Source organism: Mustela putorius, unplaced genomic scaffold, assembly GCF_011764305.1.
Source record: "Mustela putorius furo isolate JIRA1106 unplaced genomic scaffold, ASM1176430v1.1 tig00537227_pilon_pilon_pilon, whole genome shotgun sequence".
NCBI lineage: Eukaryota > Metazoa > Chordata > Mammalia > Carnivora > Mustelidae > Mustela > Mustela putorius.
Window position 1 is genome coordinate 43,684,238 of NW_025422368.1, and position 25,705 is coordinate 43,709,942.

The 25,705-nt window shown below is 38.4% G+C and overlaps 1 long non-coding RNA gene and 1 pseudogene across 1 annotated transcript; both read right to left on the minus strand.

Annotated features, from left to right (window-relative positions):
* Positions 1-207: 207 nt before the first annotated feature.
* On the minus strand, positions 208-24,984 carry LOC101689299. Its single transcript, XR_199400.3, has 3 exons — positions 24,840-24,984; positions 3,414-3,590; positions 208-1,550 (listed from the first exon to the last, which is right to left on the minus strand). It is a non-coding gene; the product is annotated as an uncharacterized LOC101689299 (long non-coding RNA).
* LOC101689022 lies at positions 9,826-11,380 on the minus strand (annotated as a pseudogene).
* Positions 24,985-25,705: the final 721 nt, after the last annotated feature.

Sequence of the window (25,705 nt, forward strand, 5' to 3'; positions counted from 1 at the left end):
TGGGATCAAGTCCTACATCAGGCTAGGAAGCTCAGAGGGGAGCCTACTTCTCCCTCTCCCTCTCCTGCTCCTTCCTCTGCTTCTCCTCTCTCTCCATCAAATAAAATTTTTAAATCCTTAAAATAAAATAAAATGCATCAATTGATGGGCATTTGAGCTGTTTCCAGTTTTTGCCCATTACGAGTAATGCTGCTATGAACACTTGTGTACAAGTTTTTGTGTGAACGTGTGTTTTCATTTCTCCTGAAATGAAACCTGAGAGTTGAGTTTCTGGGTCATAAGGTTTAACCTTAGGAACTGCTAGACTATTTTCCAAAATGATTACACCATTTTATATTCCTACCAGCAGTGGGTGGAGGTTCCAGTCTCTCTAGAGAATATTTACAGTTTGAACAAATAACAAAATTGCCAAAATTATCTTACGGGGATTGTATCAATTCACTCTCCCCCCCCCCAGGAGTGCACAGGAGGGTCCATTTCTCCACACCATTGCCAATATAGGGTCATATCAAGATTTTTTTGTCTATGACAATGTGATTAAATGTGGTATCATTCTTTAGTTTTAATTCACATTTCTTGTATTGAGTGTCATTAAGGTTCTTTTCAAAGTTTAAAAGCCATGTATATTTCATTTTTGGATGATTTTTTGGTACTCACTTTTTATTGGGTTGTTAGTCTTTTCCTTATTGATTCATAAAATCTCTTTATAATTTAGGAGGTTAAGTGCTTTATTTGGGGTATGAACAGCAAATATTTTTCCAGTTTGTCTTTTGTCTTTATCCCCAATGTTTTTGCCATGCAGAAAGTGTGTGTATGATCAAAATTTTCACTCTTTCTTTTATGGTTTTTGAATCTCCACTCAGAAATGTTTTTTATTCTCCATAATTTATTTTAATTCTTTTTTCATATTTAATATTTAAGTATTTGATCTGTCCATAACTCAGTTTTATTATAAACTGTAAAGTATGGATCCAGCTCATTTTTCCAGATGGTTCTTCAGTTGCCATCTTTCCTCCTATTGATTAGAAGCGTTGCCTTTACCATATACTCCATTTTCACATGAATGTATGTATTTATAAACTTTCTATTGTAATTCTTTGATCTGTATGCCGATTCATATGCCAGTAACATACTGTGCTAATTGATGAAGCTTTAGAATATGTTTTACTATATGATTAGGTTAATTCCCTTGTATTATTCTTTGTTTTTAAGATCTCATGACTGCTATTACTTATTCTTCAGGTGAGTTACCTATTGCTGTATAACAGATTACCCCCAAATGTAGTGACTTCTGTGGTAAACAGCTACTAATTGCCTCGTTTTTGTGGGTGAGGACCTTCAGGGCAGCTTAGCTGGGTTCTTCTGGAGCAAGATCTCTCGTGAGGTTGTGGTCAGGATGTCGGCTGAGGCTGGAATCATCTGAAGGCTTGATGGGGGCCGAAGGATTTACTTCCAAGTGGGCTTTGGCAAAAGACTTCACAGTTTTTCACTACACAGACCTCTCCATAGACCTTTTTGAGCATCCTTACAGTTTTGTGGTTGATTTCCTCCTGGGCAAGTGATGTTAAAAAAAAAAACAAAAAACAAGAAGGAGGCCACATAGCATTAATGACAGTCTCAGAAACGACACACTGTCACTTTGTCATGGTCAAGGACGGGAGTTAAGCTCCACTTCTTAAAGAATTTGTAGATATATTTTAAAAACCACCGCTCATTTTTTTCTGTATGAACCTTGGAATTAGTTTATCTGCTTTCCAAAAAATAATATTAATGGGTGTAATACTAATATATTAATAATATAGTAACAATATTGATTAATATTAATATTTTTATTATAATACTTTGATTTGCAGGCAGAGAACTTCCTTTTTGAAAGACAATTCTATCATCTTTTTGCAACATCTCTGTTTTTTTTTTACTGTCATAAAATAAAATAGGGATGCCTGGGTGGCTCAGTCAGTTAAGTGTCTGACTTCAGCTCTGGTCATGATCTCAAAGTCCTCGGATCAAGCCCATGGTAGACTTGGCACTTAGCAGGGAGTCTGTTTCTCCCTCTGCTCCTCCCTCCTGCTCCTGCACTCTCTCTCTTTCTCTCAAATAAATAAATGAAATGTTAAAAAATAATAAAGAATTAATAAAGCATGGAAACAGTATTGAGGTTCAAGCAACCTGCACTATGCACAGGAAAAACTTTAAAGATAAAAGTTACGGGGCGTCTGGGTGGCTCAGTGGGTTAAGCCGCTGCCTTCGGCTCAGGTCATGATCTCAGGGTCCTGGGATCGAGTCCCTCATCGGGCTCTCTGCTCGCGGGGAGCCTGCTTCCTCCTCTCTCTCTCTCTCTCTGCCTGCCTCTCTGCCTACTTGTGATCTCTCTCTGTCAAAAAAAGAAAAAAAAAGTTACATTTTCATGCCCAGCTTGTTGTTTTCTTTTTCCTAAATGAGAGAATGTCCAGCCCATTTATGGACACCTGGAAACCATAGAAGTATACTTCTCACTGGTCTGTTTTATCCATACCAGCTTCTAAATTGTCAAAATAATTCTGTTGAGAGATTTTCAATGGAAAGAAGAGAAGGAAGTGGGTTTTAATTTCAGGAAAATTTAACAGATATAAAACTCTTTTCAGTATATCTTGCAAAACTATTTATGAGAAATAAATTACATGTATTTTAAAGGTTCATAGCAGCTTTTAAAAAGCTCTTTATTTTGGGGCACCTGGGTGGCTCAGAGGGTTAAGCCTCTGCCTTCAGCTCAGGTCACGATCTCAGGGTCCTGGGATTGAGCCCCACGTCGGGCTCTCTGCTCAGCAGGGAGCATGCTTCCCCTCCTCTCTCTGCCTGCCTCTCTGCCTACTTGTGATCTCTGTCAAATAAATAATTATTTTTAAAAAAGCTCTTTATTTTGAGATAATTATAAATGAATAGGGGTTTGCAAAGAACATACAGAGGAACTCCATGCACTTGTCCTCTAGCTTCCTCCAGTGTTCACACTTTGCACAACTACAGTACAACACCAGCATCAAGGTTGTTGAAACTCATACCATCTGTAGAGCTTATTTAAATTTCACCAGTTATACATGTACTTGTGTTTGTGGGTGCGGCCTGATGCTGAATTCTTTCTTTCTTTTTTCTTTTAACTCCAAAAAGAATTTTTTTTATTATGTTCAATTAGCCAACACATAATACATCATTAATTTTTGATGTAGTGTTCAACAGTTGCGTATAACACAATGCTGTTTTCTCACATAGAACCCTTGGACAGTCACTGCCACAGCCATGATTTTCAACTGTACCCATCACCACAAGACTCCTTTCCTGTCACCACATACAGCCACGCCCCTCTCTTCCCTACCATCTCAAACCCTTGACAATTACTACTCTATTCTGCATCTCTACTATTAGGTTATTTCACCAACCTTCAATAAGTGAGATCATCCAGTATGTATCCTTTTTAGATGGACTCTTTTCATCCAGCATAATTTCCTTGAAGTTCCTTCAAGTTTATGTTGTGTGTATCAATAATTTGCTCCTTTTCTATTACTGAGTAGTGTTCCATAGGGTAAGACGTGCCACAATTTGTTTAACCATTCATCCTAGAAAAGAAATTTGGGTAGCTCACAGATTTTGCCATTAGGAATAAAGCTGCTATGAACATTCATGTACAAGTTCTTGTGCAGAAATAAGACATTTCTCTGGGATAAATACCAAGAGTGTATTGCTGGATTGTATGATAAATCCATTTTTAATTTGATAGGAATTGCTGGGCTATATTCCAGAATAGGTGTTACATTTCATATTCCCACAAGCAATGTATAAGTGAATGGGTTTCTCTGCATCCTTTTCAGCATTTGCTACTATTACTATTTTTGGGCTTTGCCATTCTTTTTTAAAAGTTTATTACCTTTTAAAGATTTTATCTATTTATTTGAGAGACAGAGAGAGCACAGCAGGGCTGGGTGTGGGGAGCAGAGGCAGAGGAAGAAATGTGCTACCCCCTAAACAGGGAGCCCAATGTCGGACTCAGTTGCAGGATCTTGGGATCATGACCTGAGCCAAAGGTAGACGCTCAACCAACTGAGCCACCTAGAAGTCCCCAGTTTTGCCATTCCTATATGTATATAATCATATCTCATTGTAGTTTTAGTGTGCATTTCTGTAATGGCTAATAATGTCAAAAATCTTTTCATGTGTGTGTTTGCCACCTGTACATTTTATTTGGTGAAATGTCTATGAATGTCTTTTCTGTATCAATATCCAGTTTTCTAATTGGATTTTTTTTATGTTGAATTCTGAAGGGGTTTTTTTTAATATATTCTAGATAAAAAGCTTTTGTGTGGCAGATGATCTGCAAATATTTTCTCCCAGTCTCTCATTTTTCGTTTCATCCTTTGAGTGGGATCTTTGGGATAGGAAAAGGTTTTTATTTTGATGAGGTCCAATTTATCTATTTTTCCTCTTAAGAATTACGCTTTGGGTGTTAAGTCTAAGAACTCTTTACCTAGTCCTAGGTCTCAAAGATTTTCTTGTATATTCTTTTCTATGAGTTCCCCAGTTTTACATTTAGCTTATGATCCACTTTGAGTGTGCTTTTGCATAAGGTGTGAAGTTTGGGTTGTGTTCTTTTTAAATTTTACTTATTTATTTATTTTGGCTAATGGATGTTTGATTACTCTGACACCACTTATTGAAAAGGCTATGCCTTCTCTGTTGAAATGCTTTTGTTCCTTGGTCAAAAATTAACTGAGTATATTTGCTTTCTGTTTCTGGTTCTCTATTCTGTACTTGATCTATGCGTCTATCTCTTCTTCAACACCATACCAATCTCGTTTACAATGATCAATTTTTAACAGCTATGTTTTCAGCTGTATCTTCTTATTTTTTTTCCTCAAAAATTTCTAAAATTACCTAATAAACAGATGCTATGAAGGTAACAAATTTTCTCTGATTTTTCTCATTCTTATTCTAGTATCAGATTGAGTCAACTGTGATAAAAATCTTTTCATCTCAATCGTGTTTATTTGGGTTTGTGGTTTATTCAGATGGTCAGGAGAGTGTTATATGTAAATGCTATGGCATGTAATATACTCAAAGTCTGGAATTTTTCTCAAGAGGTTATTAAATTCATAGATTCATGAGATCAGACACATACGTACTTAGAATAGTCTGTGACACATGGTATGTGCTCAGTTTATGTCAGTGTAATTGTTCTGGTTATTTTATAATAACTTATATTTATAGTTTGTAGAAGAGAGGGAGCTGGAGTGGGGAAGAGAAGGAGTTGTCATTTCTTGACTTTTAAACTTTGCCGTAATCTTCCTGGTATGAGTTAACAAAGTACAAAGCAAACGTTAGTACTTCCAGTGTATACAGGAAGAAAGTGAGCTTCAGAGAGGATGGATAACTGGCTAGGATCATACAGATGGGTGCAGTTTCTTAATCTCTCTTTTGGAGAGGTTACTTGGGCAAATACGTTCTCTGTTGGTGCTAATTCTGCCATGGCCAAACTCTTCATGGTAAGGTGAGTTGAAAAGAAAAAATATTTATCAAGTACCTGGGTTTCATAATTCGGATATCCTGAATGATGTCCTGTCTTAGCACCTTGGGAAAGCACCCTTGACATTGAGTGGTGCTTTACCAGTTAAGGTTCTACTTGGTCAGTTTGACAGAAAATTATGTTGCTGTCATATACAAACATCTTCTTCTTTTATATTTAAGGAATCCAAGGACACTTATTCACTCTGGAGTATCTATTCTGTTTACCCCTACTTCCTCCTGAAGTTGGACAACCCAGACAACTCAAGAAAATAACCAGTTCATCATAGCTATTGCTAAGCCTTAGTCCTTCTGGAGGGGAGGCTAACAGGTTGTCCCTTTCACCAGTATGGAGAGCAGTTGTTGCTGAAACATATGGGCAGCTTAATCAAGGGGAATAGATTTTCTGCCTGTCTTCTCTATTGCTGGGATGCTGATGCGTAGTGACCTGTGACTGACATCCTATGGGACTTCAGACTAGGACTCCCTTTCTTCCAGCTCCAGAATAGGGATGTCTATCCCTTAACAATTAGGCCCCTGACAGACTACTGTTATTCCCTGCTCTTGTCCTCCTACCTCCAACATGGTCTAGAAGGGCTTCTTCTTAGTAGGGCTCTAAGCCTTACTCAGAGAAGGTGCACCAATTGTGGCTATGAGAAAAAAGTCCGAGATCACTCAAAGAAAAGTGAACCATCTTTCAGAAGCTGCTGAAGTTAGAATGGGGTTGACAAAGGAGGGACTATGAAAGAGAGAGACAAGCACTCATAAAGCCTATACTCCAGGGGCGCCTGGGTGGCTCAGTGGGTTAAAGCCTCTGCCTTCAGCTCAGGTCATGATCCCAGGGTCCTGGGATTGAGCCCCGCATTGGGCTCTCTGCTTCGCGGAGAGCCTGCTTCCTCCTCTCTCTCTGCCTGCCTCTCTGTGATCTCCGTCTGACAAATAAATAAATAAAATCTAAATAAATAAATAAATAAATAAAAGCCTATACTCCAGTATCTAACTATGAAAATCTGGACATGTGTCAGGAGTCCTCACAAGCACTCCAGACTTCCAACTACCAAAGCCTGAAAACTTAGCAGGTGGGCTGGGAGAAACCCCCATGGGCATTCTGGACCTTTATGGAGAGAAAAACAGTTTCCCTCCAAAGGCCAGAGGATGGGCAGTAAGACTGAAGGAGATCTCTAAGCACAGAAGGAAGCTAGACTGAAGAACAAAGAAAGCTCCAAGCAACCCAATAACTGGCAGAGATAACCCTATAGTGCTAACAACTGAACATAGTTATGAAGCCCAGATTGTTCTTTAGGATCTTGTTAGCTTTCAGGTCCCAGGCTCTGCTGAAAATAAAGTCCTGGTCTCACTCTTATAAATTTGAAGCCAGTGATGAGCTGAATCACACGAAAACCATAACACAGCCAGACACAGTTCAGCTACAGATCAAATTAATTTGCAATAGCCTGACAGAGAAGAGGAGATGCATCTGGAAATGGTCCTCAGTGGCCATGACCAGAGGCCAGAAATGAATTTATTTTTTGAATTATAGTTTTATCTCTAGGGGGGGGGTACCTATGTAAAAAAGAAAATCAGTTTGGGTTCATATATTGTAGCATATCACCATATAAAAATCATGCCAAAATGGATCATAGATCTAAAGGTGAAACCTAAAACTGTCTAGAAGAAAACAAAAGAAAATCTTGGACCTTAGATATAAGGTCAAAAGCACAATCCATAAAAAAATTGATAAATTGGACTTCATCAAAATTTAAAAATATTGTTTTTCAAAGGACCATATTAGGAAGCTAAAAGACAAGCCACAGATCTCAGATGTGGAGATAATATTTACAAAGCAAATATCTGATAAAGGACTTGTATATAGAGTATATAAAGAATGCTCAAAACTCAGCAATAAGAAAACAACCCATTTTTTAAATGGTGCAAAAGAATTCAGCAGACACTACCAAAGAACATGTACTAAAGATGGCAAAGGATCACAAGAAAAAATATTCTCTCTCACTAGTCATTAGGGAAATGCAAATTAAAAGCAAACTGAGATACCACCACATACCTATTAGAATGGCTAAAATTGAGAAGATGGACCATAACATGTATTGACAAGCATGCTAGCAGTGGGAATTTAAAGTGTTAAAACTGTTTTGGAAAACAGTTTGGCAGTTTCTTTAAAAGTTAAACAAAGGGCCACGTGGGTGGCTCAGTAGGTTAAGTGTTGGACTCTTGATTTCAGCTCAGGTCATAATCTCAGAATGCTGGGATCAAGCTGTGCATCAGGCCCCATGCTCAGTAGGAAGTCTGTTTGAAGATTCTTTTATTTTTTTTTTTTCCTTAAAGATTTATTTATTTATTTGACAGAGATCACAAGTAGGCAATGGGGCAGGTGAGGGGTGGGGGAAGGCAGAGAGCCCAATGCAGGGCTAAATCTCAGGACCCTGGGATCATGACCTGAGCCAAAGACAGAGGCTTAACCCACTGAGCTACCCAGATACCCTGTTTGAAGATTCTTTTCCCGCCCTCTCCCTCTGCCCCTTTCCCTGCTTTCTCTCTCAACTAAAAATAAATACATCTTTAAAAAATTAAGAGGTTGGGATGCCTGGGTGGCTCAATTGGTTGAGCGGCTGCCTTTGGCTCAGGTCATGATCCCAGTATCCTGGGATAGAGTCCCATATCAGGCTCCTTGCTCAGCAGGGAGCCTGCTTCTCCCTCTGCCTCTGCTTACCACTCTGCCTGCCACTCTGTCTGCCTGTGTTCACTCTCTCTCTCTCTCTGACAAATAAATAAATAAAATCTTAAAAAAAAAAAAAAACTACATACAACTACCATTAATCCCAGCTTTTTTTTTTTTTAAAGATTTTATTTATTTGACAGACAGAGATCACAAGTAGGCAGAGAGGCAGGCAGAGACAGTGAGAGGGGGAAGCAGACTCCCTGCTGAACAGAGAGCCCAATGTGGTGCTCAATCCCAGGACCCTGGCATCATGACCTGAGGCCCCCAGATGCCCCTATTCCTGGCTTTCTAATCCTAGGTATTTACCAAGAGAAAGAAAACAGATATTCATACAAGGACTAGACAAGAGTGTTCATAACAGCTTTTTTTTTTGTAATAACCCCAATTTGGAAATAACCCAAATGTCCATTAACAGATGAATGGAATAGCAAATTGCGATATAGCCATATGATGGAACAGTGCTCAGCAATGAAAATAATGCACTATTGATACATGCAATGATAAAGATGGATGTTGAAATAGCTATGTTGACTTAAAGAACTTAGACAACAAAAAGCACGTATTGTGGGGATTCTATTTACCTGAAACTCCAGAAAATGCAAATGTATAGTGACAACAAATTAATTGTTGCTTGGAAAAAGGAAGGTGAGGATGAGGGGAAAGAAATTACAAAGGGGCACAGAAAATGTTTGGAGATGATGGATATGTTCACTGCCTTTGTGGTGATTATTTCATAGGTGTATACATATGTCAAAATTTCAATTTGGACATTAAAAATGTGAAGTTTACTTTATGTGTGTTATACCTCAAAAAAATATGTTTAAAAAAATGAGGGGCTACACTGGGTGGCTCAGTCTGTTGAGCATCTGGCTCTTGATTTTGGCTCAGGTCATGATCTCAGGGTCGTGGAATCAAGCCCCCTATGGGGCTCCACACTCAGTAGGGAGTCTGCTTCTCTCCTTCTCCCTCTCCCTCTTCCACTCTCCCCATTCACACTCATTCTCTCTCAAATAAATAAGTAAATCTGAAAACAAAACAAGACAAAAAAAATGAGATCTACTTCCTACCCACCAGATAGACTAACATGAGAAGTTCTGGTAATATCAAGAGTGTGAGAAATGAAACGTTAATCACTGCTGATAGGTAGCCTGGGGATGCACAGCTATTTTGGAATACTGACAGAACTTACTAAAACTAAACAAACAGCTGTGCTGGGCACAACAATTTCCTTTCTTGGATGCTCTCAAGAGAACAGAGTGCATATGCCTACCAAAAATATGTACAAGGATGTGCATAGCAACTTTATTCACATTTACACAAAACTGAAAAAATAACCCACCAATAGTAGAATGGACAAGTTGTGGTATATTATCCCCCCACCCTTCTGAACTTAATGAAAAAAAAAAAAAAACAATGATGGTAAATCCTAAGAATATTGCCAATTTTCTAGAATTCTTCCCTTGAAAATGGGACATTTGATTTCCAAATGCATGCTAAAGCTAAAGCATACAAGGTTCCCAGTCATATTAAGTAGGTGAGAAACTAAAATCTTTCAATGTTCATCTTCCAACTTTCCCCTGTCTGTGGTCTGTCTTTGGATCAGCCATAATTGCCTGCACAGCTACCATGGATGGCTTCATGAATTTTTTGTCAGTAGCTCATCTCTATGCAGCAACTGCAGTATTCAGGCAGCTTCATGAAGAACTGCATCTCCTATGTCAAAACTAAGAATATGTTTGTCTCAAGCAACAGGCAAGCCTTCCTTTGTTTGATTTGCTTTAGCACCTTCATCCTGGGTCAGGTGCTCCTGGATCAAAACGCGGTTTGCCTTAAGCATTATCAGGTAATTATAATGACAGCTGAATCTGGAGAAGGTTAGCCAAAGCCATTACACCAGCCTTGAAACTGGGATTATTTACATTCAAATGGTCAATGGCTCTGCAGTCTTAGCTGCATTGTCAGCATTTTTTGGTATTATCAGTTACCAACTTGTATTTTTCAGCATTATCTCCATATTCAAGTCTAACAGCTAAACCAAGAAGCCTGTCAGTTGCTTCTTGTTGATCTTGAATCTTGGTTCTTGTCCAAGATGGTGAAGGAATAGAAGACCTTAGTTGTTTCTGGTCCCAGGAATTCAGCTAGAAAGCTATCAAATCATTCTCAACACCTGCAAACTCAACTGGAGAGCAAAGGAAAGAATAGCTGCACCTCTACAAATAGAAAAGTGACCACTTTCTGCAAGAATGACAAAACAGATAAACTCATTAAAAAAGAGAACAAGATGCAGTACTGACTGCCAGGGACCTAATCAGTATGGACTTAAGTAGGATGTCAGAATTAGAATTCAGAATAACTATTATAAAGATACTAGCTGGGCTTGAAAAAGGCATAGAAGACACTAGGGAATCCCTTTCTGGAGAAATAAAAGAATAAAATCAAATCAAGTCAAAATCAAAAAGAATATTAATGAGATGCAATAAAAAATGGAGGCTCTAACTGCTAGGATAAATGAGGCAGAAAAGAGAATTAGTGATATAGAAGACCAAACAATGGCAAATAGGGAAGCTGAGAAAAAGAGAGATAAACAACTATTGGACAAAGAGGGGAGAATTTGAAAGATAAGTGATACCATAAAACTAAACGATATTAGAATTGGGATCTCAAAAGAGGAGGAAAGAGAGAGGGGGCAAAAGGTATATTGGAGCAAATTATAGAGGAGAACATCCCTAATCTGGGGAAGGAAACAGGCATCAAAATTGAGGAGGCACAGAGAACTCCTCCTTGAAATCAATAAAAATATGTCCACACCCCAACATATAATAGTGAAACTTGCAAATCTCAGAGACAATGATCTTGAATCTTGAGTTAACATCAGTTAACATCAGTTACTCTCAGTTAACTGATGTCTCATTTAACATCTCTGAGATACTCTTCAAAGAACTTGAGCTAGTCATTGCTGTGGATATTTCTTAAATTACCTCTGTCCTCAATCTTGTAGTGTCTGATTCTCTGGTCTTCAAGCCAAACAATAAAGTTCCTAAATTCTCATTCATTTTTGCAGTTGAAGCCAGCAGGGTTGTGGTATTCAAGGGCTGTGAGCTTGTGTCGTAACATGGTCCCCATATCTCACTCTGGTGCCCAGGGCTTCCACCAGGAGAAAAGAGGTGAAGAGGAGCTTGTGATGTGGCAAGAGGGCCAAATTGTGGTATGTTTATACAAAGTAATATTACACAGAGAAAATGAACTACCACAACAAAGAGACTCACATGAATGAATCTCAAAGACATACTGTGAGGTGGAATGAGGTGAGCCACACATGATGAAAACATACTCTCTGATTCAATTTTTATGAAGCTCAGAAAAGGACAAACTAAGAGATCTAAATAGTGGCTAGCTTTGGAGAAATATTGATTAGAAAGAGACATAAATGAACCTTCTGGGTTGCTGGGTCTATCCTATAAGTTGATCTCTGTGTTGGCTACACAGAAATATGTAAAAATGCCTTCAGCTGTACACGTAAAATGTGTGAACTTTGCTAAATGTAAATTATATATCAATAGAGGTATAATAAAAACATTTTAATTGGAATTCCTATTTATTATTTTAAATGAAAGAGAAATCAGACTATAATATGAATGTTTTACTTTCCTAAGTTAGGAACTTATAGCTCCAGCGCAAGACCCTCTTTACTGAACTGAAAGATCCCAGGATCCAGCTGCCTACAAGACATGTCTACTTGGGATCTCAAACACAACATATTCAGAATTAGACTCATCATCTCCCACCCACCCCATCCTCCTCCAGATTTATCCACTATCCTGCATTCCCCATATTCTGTTCACCAAAAACCAAAAATGTCAAGCTAGCTTTTCCACTCTACCTTGTAACTTCCATCCAAGCAATCAAAAAATTCTGCTGATTTTGAACCTTTGAGATGTCTCATCTGCCATCTCCTCTTTGTACCTCCTACCTTCTTCTATCTTAGACACTTATTTCTCTTAAAGATTGTTAACAGTGGTCTCTCAAAGAATGATCTGGTGTCCATGGTCCCCCTAAGAGTATTAATTGATAAAAACTGAATTTTTTTCTTCATTTTTATGGACTAACAATGCACACTCACAACCTGAATGCTAAAGTAGATGTATATACCATTCCACCAAACTTGTTTTTTTTTAAAAAAATGACATTTCATCCTAATGACTCCATTCTTTTTCCTCAGGAAAGTGGTAACAGTATGGTAAGTTAAGTTATGGGATCATTTCTTTCTCTTGCGAAGTGGACCATGATCAAAAGTTTTTGAAGATGGGACGCCTGGGTGGCTCAGTTGGTTAAGCAGCTGCCTTCGGCTCAGGTCATGATCCCAGTGTCCTGGGATCGAGTCCCACATCGGGCTCCTTGCTCCGCAGGGAGCCTGCTTCTCCCTCTGACTCTGCCTTCCACTCTGCCTGCCTGTGCTCGCTCTCGCTCTCTCTCTGACAAATAAATAAATAAAATCTTAAAAAAAAAAAAAGTTTTTGAAGATCATTGTCTTTGTTATCATCTTGCCTTTATACCTGCCTTTCTTTTTTTCAAACAGGCACACACCATCACTATAGTCTGTACTACCATAAAGATGATTTTTATGCAAAAAATATAATTGTGTCATTTTTCTTGCTCAGAATATTTCAGAGTATCTACATCAACTTCAACAATGATCATTAACATATTTTAGGTACTTTTCCCCTTAAGAACAAATAAATAATAAATAAAGCTTTTGACTGCCTTCTGAGAAGAACATACATATAGACAACATAATTTCATAAAATTTCAGAGGTTTTGTAATAGTCCTGAAACCTAGCCATAGATTTTCTAGAGATTAGTCACCTAGCCTATACAATTTAGGATTTTCAAGGATTTATACAAATTTTATGCTTTTCAAGGATTTATACAAATCCTTGAAAAGCATAAAAGATCTTTTACTTACCTACTCAAACTCATCATCTCCACTCCTCACTTTATTTTTTTTTTAAAGATGTTATTTATTTATTTGACAGAGAGAGATCACAAGTAGGCAGAGAGGCAGGTGGGGGGGAGGGTGGCGGGCAGCAGGATCCCCGCTGAGCAGAGAGCCTGATGTGGGTCTCGATCCTGGGACCCTGAGACCACAACCCGAGCCGAAGGCAGAGGCTTAACCCACTGAGCCACCCAGACACCCCTCCACTCCTCACTTTAAAAGGAATTTCCAGAACACACCATGCTCTCTCTTACATCTTCTTATTAAAAAAAAAAAAAAATTAGAATAGTTGTAGATTTAGGTAAAAACTACAAGATAGTACAGATAGTTTTAGTATACTCCATGCCCACTTTCCCCTATTACTAACATCTTACATCAGTATCGTTCATTTTTTATAATTAATGAACTAAGAGTGATAAGTTATATTAACTAAAGTTCATACTTTATTCAGATTTCCTTAGTTTTTACCAAATGTCTTTTTTTCTGTTCCAGGATCCCATGTGGGGTGCTGCATTACATATAGTTATGTCTCTTTTGGTTCCTTTTGGCTATAATAATTTCTCAAACTTTCCTTGTTTTTATAAGGCAATTCTTTTTTTTTTTTAAAGATTTTTTAATTTATTTATTTGACAGATCACAAGTAGGCAGAGAAGCAGGCAAAGAGAGAGAGAGGAGGAAGCAGGCTCTCCGCAGAGCAGAGAGCCCGATGTGGGGCTCGATCCCAGGACCCTGGGATCATGACCTGAGCCGAAGGCAGAGGCTTTAACCCACTGAGCCACCCAGGTGCCCCAAACTTTCCTTGTTTTTGATGACCTAGACAGTTTTGATGAGTACTGATCATGTATTTGATAGAATGACCCTTAATTGGCAATGACTTATCTGATGTTTTTCTCATAATTGGGCTAGGTTTATGTATTTTGGGGAGGAAGACAGCAGATGGAATGTACCATTTTCACATCGTATCTAAGATGCATGCTATCAATGGAATTTACCATTGTTGATATTAATCTCCATCCACTGGCTGAAGTAGCATTTGTCAGATTTCTCCACTGGGAAATTAATCCTCTGTCACCTCCCCCACCTCCCACTTCTTCTATGCTGCATTCTTTGGAAGGAAGTCACTATGCACAACCCACACTTAAGGAGGGCACTTCCTGGAGGGCACAAAGTCTTTTGGATGGGCAATTTCTCTATTCTTCCTTTCTTTTATTTTTAGCTGTGTTACCTCTATCTGAAATGCTGAAATAACAAAACAATCCCCAAACTTTAATGGCTTAACATATGATTTATTTTTTTGTCTGTGTCATAATGCCTATCACGGTTCAGCAAATGGCTCTGCTCCACAAAGTCATTCAGGCACCCAGGCTGACCGAGTTTCTGCAATCAGATAACTACACCTTCTGACACATAAAATGTCACTGGTTGTCAAGGCAGATAAGAAGTACTGGAGAGTTTTGCACTAGGAATTAAATGCTTCAGCTTAGAAGTGATAAATGTCATTTCCTCCCATAGCTCACTGATAGAATTAGTTACATAGTTTTGCTTAACTACAAGAGTAGGGAAATATGATCCTCTTCTGGAAGGAGAGAGAACCTGACATGAGTGAGCACTGAAAGTTTCTAGCATGGGGTGCCTGGGTGGATCAGTCAATTAGACGTCTGCCTTGGCTCAGGTCATGATCTCAGAGTCCTGGAATCAAACCCCTCATTGGAGTGGAGCGTGCTTTTCCCTGTCTGTCTACTGCTCCCCCTTCTTATGCTCTCTCACTCTATCAAATAAATAAAATCTTAAAACAAACAAACAAAGTTTTTACAAGTCTCCTAATCCAGCTGCCCACCAAACCTAATCCTACTCTTCCTCTAAATCTTATTTAGCTGAAATGCTATAAAGCCATTACTGTCTCTTCCTCACAGACTTCAGGTCCCCTCCACACTCTATTAGTACTTTGTACAGACCAACATTAGAGCAACTATTATAGGGACACCTCAGTGGCTCAGTCAATTAAGTGTCTGCCTTGGGCTCAGTTCATGATCCCAAGGTTGTGGGATGTAGTCCTACATCAGGCTCTTTGCTCAGTGGGGAGCCTCCTTCTTCCTTCACCTGCCGCTCCCTCTGCTTGTGCTCTCTCTCTCTGACAAATAAATAAATAAAATCTTTTTTAAAAAGCAACTATTATATTGGATTGTAATTATTGATTTTCATGTCCTGAAGAAGAAAACAATCAGCCTGCTAGCCTCAGTAGTGGTACAGTGCCTCTTACATAGAAGATAATGAATCAACCCTTATTAATTATTGAATTAATTGAAGGACAAATTATTAAATTTTATCCTCAAATGTTACATAGGAATTTCTTACATAATTCAGTTACTAATATATAATTTTTTGGCAAGTGAAGTGGAGACTTTTTCCCTAACTTTAAGTGTGGAATCATACCTTCAAAAATGTTTTACCTACATTGACATGAGGAATCCTGTATCTCAAATACAGGTCTTATTTCTAATTTATTCCAGCTTTCAATTTTTAAAAAATCCCTCTTTTTAAAATTCCAGCCTTTCTAATTCTTCTCTAGAATGTTTAAGAGGAACATCCTTTCGTAGTTTGTGGTTGGCTTTTATTTGTAAGTGTGTGTTACTTGCATGGTTTGCAATGCCAGAAACCTGTTTTAACATGTGGTCAAGAGAGGAGAGTAACACCTTAACTGTAGGTGGAATGCACTTTTTACACGGTGAATTTATCAATCATGTTGAATGTCTATATTGTACATACAAGTGAGCTTCTCACTGAAAAGGCAGAGGAGAAGCCTTGTCAGGTGAGTAAGCTCTTAAAGAGCTCATGATGGTGAGTATATAGACAATTTGACAGTAAACCACAACAAAGTCATAGATAACATGTGATTGACAAGTGTATGTTACAAACACCAAGTCTTATGAGCTCAAGGCTGACATGTTCTGGGTACAGAGTGGGTTGGAGAGGAGAGAATCTGGAGGTTAAGGAGACTACTAAGAAAGGCTTGTCAGTAGTCCCAGCATGACATTTAGGTCTATATTAGATCTCATACACTGCAGTGCACAGTGTAACTTGCATTGATTTCATTTATTTTTTTTTTTAAGATTTTGTTCATTTATTTGCCAGAGAGGGAGAGGGAGAGATCGAGCACAAGCAGGGAGAGCGGCAGGCAGAGGGAGAAGCAGGCTCCACGCTAAGCAAAGACCCCACCATGTGGGACCTGATCCAGGATCCTGGGATCATGACCTGAGTCAAAGGCAGATGCTTAACCAACTGAGCCACCCAGGTGTCCCACACTGATTTCATTTCTTACATAAGAAAGATATTTTAAGTGCAGTTTTTCTATATTTAGGTTTATTTTATTTCCATTGTATTTTCACAAAAGTTAGTAGTCATGTATATGGGTATATGTCAACTTTTTTATTTTAGAAGGTAGTATACTTATATGAGGAAACTTAAAATATCTTAAGTTCCTAGATGTTAAAACATTTACTTTTTGTTCTTTTTCTTTTTCTTTTTTAAAAAGAGAGGGAGCATGCAGGCATGCATAAACAGGCGGGTGGAGGAGCAAAGGGAGAAGGAGAGAGAATCTCAAACATGCTCCACACTCAACATGGAGCTGATGTGGGGGCTTGATCTCATGACCTGGAGATCATGACCCGAGCTGAAATCAAGAGCCAGATGCTTAATGGGCTGAGCCACCCAGGCACCCCTTACTCGTTTTTTAAAGCAGGTTCAGTTTACCATCCTATATTTTTATAACATTTCTAACATTTTTTGTAACATTTACTAAGTTACTCTTTAATTGCAAATTATTTTGAATCAGCAGTCAAGGAAACTATTTTCCAAAATCAATACATAAGACAATAATATAGCCCTCATTATCTTTTCACTCGTCAGGTCATTGTGAGACCCGTGTGTAAATGGCACAATATTTGTGAGCAGTTCCTACTTGACTGTTTCATGCAAGCAACCAGCTACCTGGCGGAGGCAGCTGACCTGGGGGTGGGAATGGAGGGAAGAAAAGATCGTATGGCTGCATCCAAGATATCTTGGAGTGATGCCAAAGGGAAGAAAGAATTGCATTATCTTCCATTACATGTACACACATAAATTATTATCAATTTGTTAAGCATATTACCTTATTTGCTTGCTAAAGGTAGCAATAAAATTTCAGTTTGTCAAGAGGTGAGGAAAGTACAACCCAAGGAGATGACCTCATTCTCCTATTTGCAACAATTTTTTCTCCTTCTCCAATGTTTTGTGATTTTACAGAGCTAATTTACAGGTTGAAATCATTGGTTTCTAGTCCAGTGAAAGAAATTTTAATGGCATTGGCACAAATGAAAAATCACACAGAATCTTAACCCCAAAGATTAAGAAAATGAAATCGGAATGCTCTTCTGGAAAGCGGAAATCAAAATGGGAACATGTCTTTGCAAATAAGACTAGATTTTATCACACATTGGAAAGGTCAGTTCAGTATTTCACCATAATTTCTCAATGCTGAGTGCCCAATTATTGTGTAAATTGAGAAAAGATTTTTGTAACTTGACCAAAGTGGGAAGGAAAATAATTGTTTCTAATGTGAAACAAGGAAGTGAGATCCAGCCAAAGTTCTAACTGTATTTGCGCTGGCAGCTTAAAGATAGAAAGAAATAATAGTGTATTCAGAGAGTATTCACAAAGAATCAAAAGCCATCCAGAATTATTCTATTAGTTGTTCACACACCAAACATATTGATTTTTAAAACAGCTTCTAACCGTTCAATGGCATCTAAGAGGTGTTAGACCAACTTCTCAGAGATAACTCATACTTTAAAAATAAATGTATAAAATAGGTTTGCCAAGCTATAAATGGGTTTGCAAAACTATTATCAGGAACCAAAGTTAGACAAGGGATAGACAAAGAATTTATGGCTTCGTCAAGGGATGAGAAGTGGGTCTCAATATTTAGTTCCTTCTCTTTCCCCCTCAATTTTTACAAGGTAGAGTGGTACACTGAAAAGGCCATGGAAATGAGTTGAGTCTAACTCCCCGCTCTGTCCTTCACCAGCACTATTTCTCTGGGCAAGGGACTTACTTCTCTGGGACACATACTTTTTTCAACTGTAAAGTGGAAATAATACCTACCTCTACAATCCCTGTAAAAATTACAGGTAGTGTTTATTTCCAGAGATTTTCAAACCTCTGGCCCCCAGTTGTCTCCACCCCCGACCATTGTCTGCCATCGGAATGAACTGGCCATTCTCTAGCAACAGTCCCTGAGTCTAATCTAGAGTGATTTTTATAAAAGATTTTGATCCTGTTATTCTCCAGTTTAATACTCAAAAACAGTCTCCCCTTGTCTTTCAGATTATGAGCTAAATCTCACTGTCTTTGGGATGAAGCACCTATCTGGCCCTGCTCACCCCTCGAGCCTCATTGCTCTTGGCCTTATTTCACCAGACATCCTGGCCCTTCTTTCGGGATCTGCACAGCAGATTGCAGAAATGGTGGCATGGAGGCAGAGCAGAGAGTGAGTGCACAGCAAATACCTAGGACGGCACATTGCCTCTGTAACTGCTTGTAGCATATATGGCAGACCTTCCAAGGCCAGCCCTGTTTATTAGATCTAGGGATGGTTCCATACTCAGTAACTCATGCCTCTGTCTGTGCGAGAGCCCAGGAACTAGAGACTCATGTAGCACAGTATTGGCACTACAGTAGAAATAATTCTCCAGTATATGTTAAACATTATTTCCTTTCAGTATGGATCAGTTACCTCCCTCAAAACACAGCAACAGCAAGGCCATAGAGTAAATTAAGTGCAAAAGTTAAATGATATCCAGAGTTTCGATGGTGTCAGGAGACCCAGGAAAGAAATTATCTTGCTTTTTGATCTTGCAAATTGCAGGAGCTTAAATCACAGGGATACTGAGAACTAAAGGAACAAAAAGTGATCACCAAGCCACAGGGGAATAAATACACTGGTCTAGATTAGGCAAACCCAAATTATTTACCATTTGCCAATGACCCAGGGATTCCGGGGCCAGCAAAATGCCACTTTTGGATTGGGGTCAAGCCCCGCTCCTGAAGCAGGAAATGTTCCCACAGGAAATCATGCTGCCCTGTGGGTAGGCTGCGGAACTTGCAAGGAACAGCTGCTAGGGCTCCTGGGCCCATTGCCGAGGGTGCTGTGCAGCTAGATGATGCCCCACTAATTGAATGAGAAAATACTTCACCTTAACCTTTCAGCACTTGCCCCTGGAGCTCCTGATGTGTTCTTCCCCCTCTACCTCCCGCTGCTTCCCTTCCATCTCTCCCATCCCTGCATATTCTCCTTAGAGCCATGCTGCTCCAGCAGAGATGAGACTAGGTCCTCTGACCCCTGGGCCAGACTCTGCAGAGACAGCATCAGCTGAGTAAGGAGGCGAGTACAGCTACTCTGCTCATGGTCCCCCAGAGTCCTTCCCAGCTTCACGGATATGGCAGTGTTTCACTGGCAAGTGTTACCTAACACCCTCTGACCAAACCCAGGCTAATGTCTTCCTCCATTAATATAAACAGGTTTTTTTAAAGTATTAATTAATTTATTTAAGTAATCTCTATCCCTAATGTGGGACTCAAATTCACAACCCTAAGATCAAGAGCTGCACGCTCTTCCAAGTGAGCCAACCTGGTGCCCCAATACAGTTTTGATTTACCAATGTCTGTTGCTTTCTGAGGCTAAATCATTTTTAAAAAACATTTTATTTATTTTTATTAAAAAAAATTTTTTTTTTAAATTTTCCTCCCACCCAACAGGGAGCCTATTGTGGGGCGTGATCCCAGGACCTTGAGGTCATGACCTGAGCCAAAGGCAGATGCTTAGCAGACTGAGCCACCCAGGCACACCTGTGTGTTTATTTATTATTTTGCTAATGGCAAAAGTAACAATTGCTGGAAGAAGAAGAAAACTTAGAATACGCCAAAAAAAAAAAAACCCAAAAAACAAAAAACAAAGTAAATAAAAATTCTGTAAGGTTTTCATAAATAACCACTGTAAACATTTTGTTGTATGTCTTTTAGTTCTTTTTCTCACACCATATACTTTTTAAATTTCACTTTTTCACCACAAAATATATGTGTTTATTTTTAGAGTAAAATGAAATGTTATAAATTTAATGAAAACCGAATGAAATTAATTGAATTAATTAATCAACTTAAATGAAAAATTGCCCTAATCTTTCTCATCTAATACCCAACACTAGGGTAATCTCTTTTTAACTTCTTTAGCTATTTATTTTTTCTAGTATTTACTGCCATATATCTCAAGAGCATGTTTATTCTACTATTTCTTGATTTTTAATCGTAAACGTTTCTCTTTATCTCCACCGCAGAAGATAAAGATTTAGGTCTCTCTCAACTCTCCCTTCCCTTGTTGTTGTTGTTTTTTAAGATTTTACTTATTTGAGAGAGAGAGAGAGAGAGAGAGAGGTAGAAGCAGACTCTTTGCTGAGCAGAGAGCTTGACATGGGGCACCATCCCATGACCCTGAGACCAAAGGCAGTCATTTAACCAACTGAGCCTCCCAGGCACCCCTCTCCCTTCCCTTGTTCTTCTTTACAAGCAAGCACCAACACTTGCAGATGACTATAATATCTACTAACTTGGTTTTGTTTCCATTCTTAAGTGTTTTGTTTTTCTTAGTATTAACAATTGCCTTGTTTTTCTGTTTGCTTGGTTTTTCATGTACTTATACATGTATTAAATCATTACCCAAAGTCTCGGACAAAGTTGCTAAACTCCTTTCAATAGGTTCAGACATTCCAAGCCATCTCTAAGTGTGGATCCCCCCCACCCCCCAGAGTCCACACTCCTAGAGCCATTCACGCTCTTGCTATAATCTGAAATGGCTTCTCTTTAACCAGTCACAAGGCTGTTGTTGTTGGACTGGACAACACTTCTTCTTTTGTCTTGTACCTTCCTTCATCTCTCTCCTATGAGATCCCTGTTTCCTAGATCCCACATCTTTTTTCTTATTTGCTCTTTCCTAACACATCTGAGAATGTTTGGGGGTCTTTTCCTCCTCTCACGCTGGATGGTTTGACTGCCTGTAGGACTATGGGTTGAAGATCACTGCCCTTAAGTATTAAATTTTTCTCTTTATCCCTGTTGTTCTGAAATTTCATGAGGATGAATTTATACTGGTATAAATTTTATTCCACACCACTGTGTCAAGCACTTGGTTGCCTTTTGATGTGGATAACTGTGTCCCTCAGCTTCGCACATTTATTGTGTATACATATATATATATATATATATATATATACACATACATATATATATATATATATTAAGATTTTATTTATTTATTTGACAGAGAGAGAGAGAAATCAAAATAGGCAGAGTAGCAGGCAGACAGAGAGGGGAAGCAGGCTCCCTGCTAAGCAAAGAGCCCAATACTGGGCTCAATCCCAGGAGCTTGAGGCCATGACCTCAGCCGAAGGCAGAGGCTTAACCCACTGAGCCACACAGGCGTCCATATATATATACATGTATACATATATACATATATATGGACATATACATATATGTGTATATATATACACATATATATGGACATATACATCTATGTATATATGTATACGTGTATATATATAAATATATAAAATATATATTTATATTTTATATATAAGTGTATAAAATATGTATTTAATATATCTATTAAAATATATATATATTTAAAGATTTTTTTTATTTGACAGAGAGAGAGCACACAAGTAGGGGAAGAGGAGGCAGAGGGAAAGGGAGAAGCAGGTTCCCCAAGGAGCAGGGACCCCAATGTGGGACTCAATCACAGGACCCTGGAATCATGACCTGAGCTGAAGGCAGCTACTTAACTGACTGAGCCACCCATGTGCTCTATTTTATATTTTTTTCTTCTGTAATTCCTTTAAAGAATTCCTATTAATTGGATGTTTGATTTCTTCATTCTCTAATTTTCTCATCTTTTCTCTCCTGTTTTTCACCTCAGTCTTTTTATTCTATTTCCAAGAATATTTCTCAAATATATCTCATAATTTTTCTATTAAATGTTTTATTAATATGGTCATATTTTTTAAAGTATTTATCTATTTATTTGAGAGAAAGAGTACACATGCATGGAAGGGGAAGGGAAGAAGGAAGGGGAGAGAATTCTCAAGAAGACTCTGCTGAGCGTTGAGCCCAAGGAGGGGCTCAATCTCACAACCCTGAGATCATGACCTGAGCCAAAATCAAGAGTAGGATACTTAACCTATTGAGTTACCTAGGTGCCCCATGTGGTCATATTTTTTAAATCTCAAGGACTCCTCTTTTTAAATTATCTGATTATTTCATTACTATATATCCTCTCTTGTTACATAGATATGATATCCCCCCCTTTTTTAAAGATTTTATTTATTTATTTGTCAGAGAGAGAAAGAGAGAGCACAAACAGTGGAGCAGCAGGCCGAGGGAGAAGCAGACTCCCTACTGAGCAAAGAGCCCAACATGGACTCGATTCCAAGACCCTAGGATCATGACCTGAGCCAAAGGCAGACACTTAACCGACTGAGCCACCCAGGCATCCCAGAGAACCATTTTTTATTGTACATTTTGTTCTTTGGTTGAATTTATAATTTTATAATCTCAAATAATTAGTACAGATGGTGTAAGCTAATTTAACTAGCCTTAATTTATGTAAGTATATATATACATATTTATTCAGTTGTTTGTTTTAGTACTTTTATTTTCTTTAAGGCAATTAATAGAACTCTTCCACAAGTTAGTTTTTAGGACTACCTTCCAGAGGGAGAAAAATACCATATATTATGTGACATGCATACATTGCCACACATAAACATCCAGACAGATGCAGAGACCTTGTAGCTTTCATTTAAAAATTTTAGCCGCATATCAAGTACAATAATACAAAACTCACCTAACTTATAAAAAAATAGTTCGATCTAAACAGTGTTTCTGGCAAATGGAATAAGATATTATGTTCAACTGCTTAGATAGCTAAAGATTTTACCAATATTTGTGGAGAAAACTTTTAAGATTTTTGTTTTTCTCTAGTAGATAATTCTATGGAGGCTGTGGACTAAATTTTGGGCCAGGAGCCTATAGAAATATCAAGTAGTGGATTGTTTTTTAAAAACCTATTTTTCCAGTCTCAGGAGTTGCTTTAACAAATTTTCTCCGTGGATACTTACATTTCAAAGATATGATAACATGAATATTTCCAAGGGACTGAGAAAGGATATGGGGTTTATCTAAGAAGGAAATCAGGGGTATATTTGCCTACTATCAAACCAAGGGTCATTACTATGAAGTTTTTCTTCCTTTATTAGGGGTAGGACAGTCCGATGAATTTTTTTTTTTTTTTTTCCTGCAGTGGAGGCCAGAAATATGGGAAGGCCTAGACCTCGTGGGATCTGCTTACAGAGTAAGGAACAATAAATCAAGCCTTCTTGGGCAGAAGGCTTATGTGCTTTTGTCAAATCTAATTCTTGGCTATCAGTATTTTCATGTTTCATACCTGCTTGAGTGTTATTTGCAGTTTTTAACACTTGCTCTGAGTCTGATCTCTATCTCTTAATCTAGTTAAGGAGGTGTATGGGTTTTTCCCCCATCATACTAGCCAAGGTTTTCTTCTGTATCTATTTCTTTCTTTCCTTTTCTTTCTTTCTTTCCATTTTCTTTCTTTCTTTCTTTCTTTCCATTTTCTTTCTTTCTTTCTTTCTTTCTTTCCATTTTCTTTCTTTCTTTCTTTCTTCCTTTCTTTCCTGATCTTCCTATAGGTATTCATGAGACATTTGTTTAGGATGAGACTTCTCTTAAAAATCCTTTTAGAAATAGAAGTCTAAATCTTCAAAGGTATACCTACTTCAACTGTGACTCCAAACCAGTAAGACTTTTATGGCTTAACCGTGGACAGAGAGAGAGTGCAAATGAGGGTGCCCTCTTGAGATGCAAAGCCTCCCAAGATGGCTTAAGAAAGCAAAGATTTTCACTGTCACAGGTGGAAAAGAAAGTTCTGTCTCCTACAAAACAGACACTATAATTCACAGATCCACTAATTTTTGTTACCAGAAACTGACACCGGAATAGGAATTTTCCCAGCACAAAAGAGAAAAGGAAAACAGAGATAGCAACAGCCCCCTAGCCTGCTGGCCCACGACCCCTTGTAAGCCTGCCACAGTGGACTCCCCTCAACCCCACTGTGCACTCTTCCACTTGCAGAGTGGAAGAGACCAGAGAATATTCTCATTAGTTACAAAACCAGGTTTCAGTACCTGAAACAAGACAAATGAAGAGTCTCATCTTACAATTTTCATCCTTATGACAAATAATACCGAAGTCAGACAAAGGAAAACATGACTATTTGGGGGAGGCAAAGAATCAATAACCTGTAGGTACCCAAAGCTAAATTCACGAGTGTCATGATTCGAGACCTGTTTTTAGAAATGTTATTCTCCTCCCGTGATGAATTTGGGAAGGAAGGGACAAGGAGAAAATTTTACACTCTTCTCTTGGCTGGAAACTATAGTCAGAGATATGGGAGGCTCACGTGGTAAGAACTCATACCTTCTGCTGGTCTGTTGTCAGTTACCCTACAAGTCAACTGCAGTCTTTGTGGAGAGAAGAGTTTTCCAGCCTTCTACTTGCCCATCCTCATCACTGGAAATGACAAGAGGAGGAAATTCTTTGTCGTTCTACTCTTTTAGGGTTTCAGCTGGGGCTCTGTAACAAGAGACAGATTAGCAAGAGTAAAATCAGTTTATTAACAGGGGTATCTCATATATATTTGAGAGATATGCAGGCATGAGTAACTCAAAGAGGTGGCTAAAATTTGGGCTTACATACCATCTTAACCAAAAGACAGTATATTTTTAGAAGAATGACAAGATAGAGGAAAAGAGTTTTAGGCTTCCACGGGCCACAAACCGTGGGAAGATAAATAGTGGCCACTGGAAGATAACAGCTAGTGAGTAAAATTTGTTATATGACGTCCTGCAGTGCTATATTGGGGCTGATAAGCCTGTAGGATTGTCAGTGATTAATGACTGTACAAAGCTAGGTTCTGTTTTCAGGTATATAGGGGAAGGGCAGAGAGCTTTCCTGGATCTGCTTCTTCTCATTTGCCTTCAGTTCAAAATAATCCTAACGCCAAAAGGGAAGATTTTCAGGTGGCATATTCTGTTACTCTTCTTAAGGTTTGATTATAAAATTCCCTTGCTTTATAATGACCCCTTATATTCTAAGATTACAATGTAAGACTAGGCACTGTTAAAAAGTTGTCAAAAAGCCATGAGGCTTATCTGAAACAGTAAAACATTGATTTATAAGCAAAATATAATAGCAACAAAAAACTTAGAGTGGAAATATGGCTGAGCAATATGGTATGCTATAGCTATACCCATTAAAATCATAGGCAACATGTTATGTGCTTT